Below are 6,382 nucleotides of genomic sequence, written 5' to 3' on the forward strand. Positions count from 1 at the left end.
TGTATGTGTGTATGCGTGAGTCTGTGTGTGTCTATGATTGCTGATGGTGGTCAGTGGAATCTTTTATGAAAGCCACAGTGTAGTCATTTGAACTGAAATTTAAATAGGAAGAGGAGTCATTCACATGAAGGCAGGTGAGGGAATTCTTAAAGAGACAAGGAGCATAGGGAAAGGCAGGTGTGTGGAGACCAGCCATCAGTGTGGTGTGTTTGGGGAACGGCAGCAGGCCAGAGCGCTAGCTGGAGATGGGAGGTCCCCTTGGCTTCAACACCATGCTAAATTTTCAGCCTTACTGTGAAGGTGAGGGCGAACTTCTGAAAAGTTGCAAGCAAGGCATAAATGTGGGATGAAGATGGTGGCAGCACTGGAAATTGATGTATTGGAGGTGGTAGCCATCATCCAGGGTAGAAAAGTGGAGGGCTCACCTGGGCCGGCCTGATGGAGTTCCCATGTCTGACAAGTACTCCTTAGAACCAGTTGCTATAAAATTAAACTATTTGCTGGGCAAGGATGTTCTGATCTTGAAGGACTGTGTGGGCCCAGAAGTAGAGAAAGCTTGTGTCAATCCAGCAGCTGGGTCTGTTATCCTTTTGGAGAACCTTTGCTTTCATGTTGAGGAAGAAGGGAAGGGAGAAGATGCTTCTGGGAACAAGGTTAAAGCCAAGCCAGCCAAAGTAGAATCTTTCTGAGCTTCACTTTCTAAACTAGGGCATGTCTATGTGAATGATGCTTTTGACGCTGCATATGGAGCTCCATGGTGGGAGTCGATCTTTCACAGAAGGCTGGTGTTTTTTGATGAAGAAGGAGCTGAACTATTTTGCCAAGGCCTTAGAGAGCCTAGAACAACTTTTCCTGGCCATCTTAGGTGGAGCTAAAGTTGCAGACAAGATCCAGCTGATCAATAATACGCTGGACAAAGTCAATGAGGTGATTATTGGTGGTGGAATGGCTTTAACCTCCCTTAAGATGCTCAACAACATGGAGATGGGCACTTCTCTGTTTGATGAAGGGGGATCCAAGATTGTCAAAGACCTTATGTCCAAAGCTGAGAAGAACGGTGTGAAGATCACCTTGCCTGTTGATTTTGTCACTGCTGAGAAGTTTGATGAGAATGCCAAGACCGGCCAAGACACTGTGGCCTCTGGAATACCTGCTGGCTGGCTGGGCTTGGACTGTGGTCCTGAGAGCAGCAAGAAACATGCTGAAGCTGTCGGTTGGGCTAAGCAAATCATATGGAATGGACCTGTGGGTGTCTTTGAATGGGACACTTTTGCCCAGAGAACCAAAGCACTCATGGATGAGGTGATGAAAGCCACTTCTAGGGGCTGCATTCCCATCACAGGTGGTGGAGACACGGCCACTTGCTGTGCCAAATGGAACAAAGGATAAAGTCAGCCATGTGAGCACTGGTCGTGAAGCTAGTTTGGAGCTCCTAGAAGGTGAAGTCCTTCCTGGAGTGGATGCTGTCAGCAATGTTTAGTACTTTTCCTGCCTTTTAGTTCCTGTGCATGGCCCCTAAGTCATCTTAGCATTTTCCACATCTCCACTTGACATTAGCTAAAACCTACCCCCACATGAAGATTCAGCTAGTGGCCAAGAGATGTAGCACGGGATCCCTTAAACAGTTGCATAGCATCTTGGCTCATCTTTACTGCACCCTGGATTTGCCTACGTTCTTCAAGGTCTCATTTAAATTTCTTAGTGACTAAACCATTGTGCATTCTAGAGTGCATCTATTTATATTTTGCCTGTTAAAACAAAGTGAGCTGTGTCAACTTATTCTTTTTTTTGAAGTAGCTTGTTGTGATTAGCTTGTCACTGTTCACTCCTCGGCATGGAAACGTGGTGAAATTCTAGTTTTAGGGAGAAACCATTGATGATCTATTAACAATCAATAAAAGTGTCCATTGAAACTGGAAAAAAAGAAAGAAAAGAGGAAGTCTCAAGCAGTGGCAGCAACATGCAGTGAAGAATGGATGGGGGAGGAGATAGAAAGGGAGACTCAGTTTTATATTCCAATTCTCTTCATTTTCTCCATGACTGCTTAGGCAAGTGGCCATCCTTTCCCATTGAATTCATCTCAGTGCTCTTCTAATGGCCTCCCTAAATCCACCTTGACTTCCCTCTACTCTGGTCTCAGTTATGTCTCATTAGAATATTCTATCACTCCCCCCAAATGCAAAACTTTCACTGGCCTCTAAAGCTCTGTAAGGACTACCTTGTTCCCAGCTCCCTACTTCTCCCTACTTTTATTTCTTGCTTGCTGGTTTGTTGCATAGACCTGCTTTTCATTTCCTGGACCCTCTGCCAAGTTCCTTCCCTGTATTTTTTTCTACGGGCATCACTTAATACCTCCTTCACCCTACTCATCCTTTCAAACTCAGGGAAATCTATAGGGAAGCCTAATCTATCAGGTATTTCCATTAAAGACTCTTAACATTCAGCCACTTTTCCTTTTAGCCCCTGTTACAGTTGTGATTTTTGCCTATGTGTGGAATTATTTGAGCAACATCTATCTGCATCTCTACCTTCCCCTACCTATATGCAAAGTCGATTCTCAATTCCATGAGGGCAGGATGCCATGTCTGCAAGCCAAGTATGTAGAGATCAGGGATCTGGGAGAGAGTCCAATAAAACTCTGGGGCACAGGGACTAAAATGTGTTCATTTTTGTACCTGCAGTACCCAGGGAATTTCCTGGCACACAACCATGGGCTAGAGAGATGCATGCTGGATTTGTTTTAAATTAGAAACTACCAGAAAGAAAAATGCTGAATCCTATTAAATCTCCTTGGGAATAGGTGGACAAGAGCCCTCAGTCCAAGGCTTCCATCTGTTACTTTGTTCAGTTGAGATATATTCTTTCTATATAAATTTTCTTCAGCCTAGACAGTCTATGACAAGTGCAGACAATTATAAAATATAGTAGTCCAGCATTAGGTTAGTTGCAACAGTGATTTTCTATCCCACAAATATTGGGGATGCAGGAATCAGGGGGAGAATGCAGGGGGGAAATTTTGAAAGCCCTCTTAGGTTTCTTAATGCAGCACAGACATTTTTCCAGAAAATACAGGTGGGCCATACCCTGATGCAGGCAAAATGGCTTAGGTGACTTCCAGGAGAATTCTCCCAGGCCTGGGACATGGGCTTCCTCCACATCAAGAATTCATTGTTCTTTTTGCTGTGGAGGTAAGTTCTAAGTTCCTCAACCCACTTTTCATTCTGAAAACCTTTCATTACCCACCTTGGTTTTCCTTGGTTGTGAAAACAGGGTCTCCAGGTCCATTTTTTTTTGTTCATTATGAAGATTAAGTGAGATATCTCATGAATAAATGCTTGGCAGAAACAGACAAAAGTTGAATTTCATAAAGGTTAATTTTCAGTTTTCTTCCTTATTTGAGAGATCGAAAGGCTGGCTAATGTTATATTAGGGACAGAATACCAGAAATAAATTGTATTAAGTTGGATAAAAAATGCTGATTACAAAGGTGTTAGCTACTACACTTTATCTACTATTCATTCATCCAATCATCCATCTACCCATCTCCACTTGCCCACCCACTAGAACACAAATATTAATACAAATAATTAAGCTTGCAATATCAACCTTTCTTCTAGTTGAAAGAGACTGTTTTAAATTTAAAGTGTCTCCATTTAAGTAGTTAAAAACATATGACAATGATGGACCCTTGACCTTCAGACTTGTCTTTCTAATTGCTTCCTGTTCATCTTCATGTGGATGTCTCAGGATCCACTTATAAGCGTTTCCTTTATATGTGCTTCTCTCCCTAATATATACGGCCTTGGATAATGGGGTCATTATTTGTCCATGCAGTCAGCTAAGCTGGAAACCAAAGGCATTCCATATTTCATTTTCTTCTTCCTTGTGTAGCGTTCCCTTGACTCATACTCTACTTCCCAAACACACTGTGGTCTTGTCCCCTCTTTGCCAAACTCCGTTCCAGAGCCATCTGCCAGTGGCTGCAATCTGTACAAGTGGAAGTTAAGAATATCGCAATTTGGAAGAGAAATGGGATTATTTATTTATTGAGACTTTTTTAAATAACAAATCTCAAAGTGAAATTGGCAGTTAAAGTCTTGTATGGGATCTCTGAAGACAGGTGCTAAGTTTTCCTGTGGAAAAGTACATCCTGGGCAAATTTCCTTCATGCTTTCTGCTATGGTTTGGAAGAACACCCTCCAAAGATCTCTATATAAAAGCTTGGTCCTCAGGGTGGTGTTATTTGGAGGTACTGGAACCTTTGAGAGGTGGATGTAGTAGGAGGCCTCTGCGTGTATGACCTCAAGTGGGATTGAGAGACCCCAGTCCTTCTATTTCTCTCTGTTTCCTGACTTGTGAGGACATTTATTTTGATGTGCTCCTGCCATTGCTATGTGCCACTCTCACCCAGAGGCCAAACTGATGGGCCTCTAGATATTGGATTTGAACCTCCAAACTGTGAGATAAATAAACCTTTTCTTTTTATAGAGTTCATTTCCTCAGTTATTTCATTGTATTAACTTAAAGCTAAGTAATACACTTCCCTACCCTCCAACTTTGGGCCTCACATGATTCTGAAATTGTGAAAACCGTGCTATCACAAACTTTGGGTTCCTTTCAGGAAAATAAATATATTTTCTCATTTAGTGTATTTTTTATTTTGATTATAAATCCCTACTTGTTATTATATTTTAGTCAAAAGTCCCTGCTCTCTGAATTGTTCCCTTTTTGTTTTCCTCATGTAGTCCTTGAAATCTCATGGCTTCTATTGCAATTTCTTTTTATGGATTGCATATAGTATTCTCAGGGAGTTTTTCTTTTCTTATGTTTGGCTAAGGTGCTCTATATATTGAAATTAACTTTTTTCTGGATTGAACAAGCTCTACACATCTCTACTGTGTCCAAAACTCTTAATAACTTCCAATTACTTACTGTTGTATTAGAAAGAATGTAGCTGGTCATTTCCCCTGTTTCCTGGAACGTTGGGGGTGGGGTTGGGGTCTAAAACCTTGGAATTTCCTGAGAGGTGGGAGTGTCTGTGTTGCCTTGGTGGGCCCCTCAGATGGTGCCTGAGTTTATGCTAATGAAATGGCTCATGGTGACCCTTAGACAGATTCAGGATAGGAGCTGGCATGCTATAAAGACCAACCATGTGATTAGAGGGTTTGGGTTTTTAGCTGGGTGATTTCAGACCTAACTCCTCACTTCTGGGGACAGAAGGGGATCTGGGATTGGGTTCACTCACATGGCCAATGACTCCGTCAATCACACCTACATAATGAGGCCCTGACAAAAACTCAGGACACCTACAGCTCCAGTGAGCGTCCAGGGTTGGTGAGTCACACTGATGTGCCAGGAGGGTGACACATCCTGAGGAAACATTTGGGACCCTCCCAGACCTCGCCCTGTGTGTCTCTTCATTTGGCCGGACCTGAGTTGTATCCTTTATAATTATTATAGTCATAAGAAACAGTACTTTCCTGAATTCTCTGAGTCATTCGAGTGAATTGTCAAACCTGAGGGAACTCAAACCTGAGAGGGAACTCCTGAACTTGGATCCAGTTTGGTCAGAGGTGCAGGTGGCCTGGAATCCAGGGGCCTGTGGCCACTGTGGGAAGCGAAGGCGGTCTTGTGGGGAACTGTGTCCTCTGCTGGTGCAGTCTGGCCTCGCTTCAGGCCGTCAGCATCAGAAGTGCTCTGAAACTGTGAATTGCCTTCCATCCTGCCTCAGTGCCCACGCCCTCCTTCCTCTGTTTCAGCTGGACTGATCTGCTCTCTGCTCATCTTAAGTTCTAAGCTTCTTTCAGCCTCGATGGGGATCCTCCTGCTCTCTTCAACCCTTCTGTTCATCCATCAGAGCTTGGCATATGTGGGGCTGCTTCTTTGGAATCTCTTTGATTTGTCCTTCTTATGCAGTCATTTCCCTTCTCTGAACTCCTAAAACATTAGAGATTACCTCTTATTTTGGTCATTCAGTCCTCTCCTGGTATCAATGGGGAACCTCCAGGACCCCCTGTGTATATCAAACTCTGCAGATGCTTGAGTATATATTGTCATAGTCTTTGCATAGAACCTATGAACATCCTTCTGTAGACTTTGAATCATCTTTAAATGATTTATACTACTCAACACAATGTAAATGCTAAATGGTTGTTAAACTGTATTGCATAGGGAATCATGAGAAGAAAAAAAAGCCTGTACGTGTTCAGAACAGTCATAATTTTTTCTGAATATTTTGGTCTGGGGTTGTTTGAATTCACAAATGCAGGATATGGAGTGTTGACAGTATATTGTTTTCCCAACAGGATACCAACAGACCCTGAAGTTGTATCTTAAATTAAAAAAAAAAATCTATTCTTTTTAGCACAGAGATTAACATATA

At 42.6% G+C, this 6,382-nt stretch overlaps 1 pseudogene; it reads left to right on the plus strand.

The window, feature by feature from the left end:
* The first annotated feature begins 245 nt into the window (after window positions 1–245).
* Window positions 246–1,762, plus strand: LOC124095252 (phosphoglycerate kinase 1-like; annotated as a pseudogene).
* The last annotated feature ends 4,620 nt before the right edge of the window (window positions 1,763–6,382 follow it).

Source organism: Marmota monax, unplaced genomic scaffold (genome assembly GCF_021218885.2).
Source record: "Marmota monax isolate L192 unplaced genomic scaffold, Marmota_monax_Labrador192_F-V1.1 WCK01_AAM20220418_F8-fsc00043, whole genome shotgun sequence".
In the NCBI taxonomy this organism is placed as follows: Eukaryota; Metazoa; Chordata; class Mammalia; order Rodentia; family Sciuridae; genus Marmota; species Marmota monax.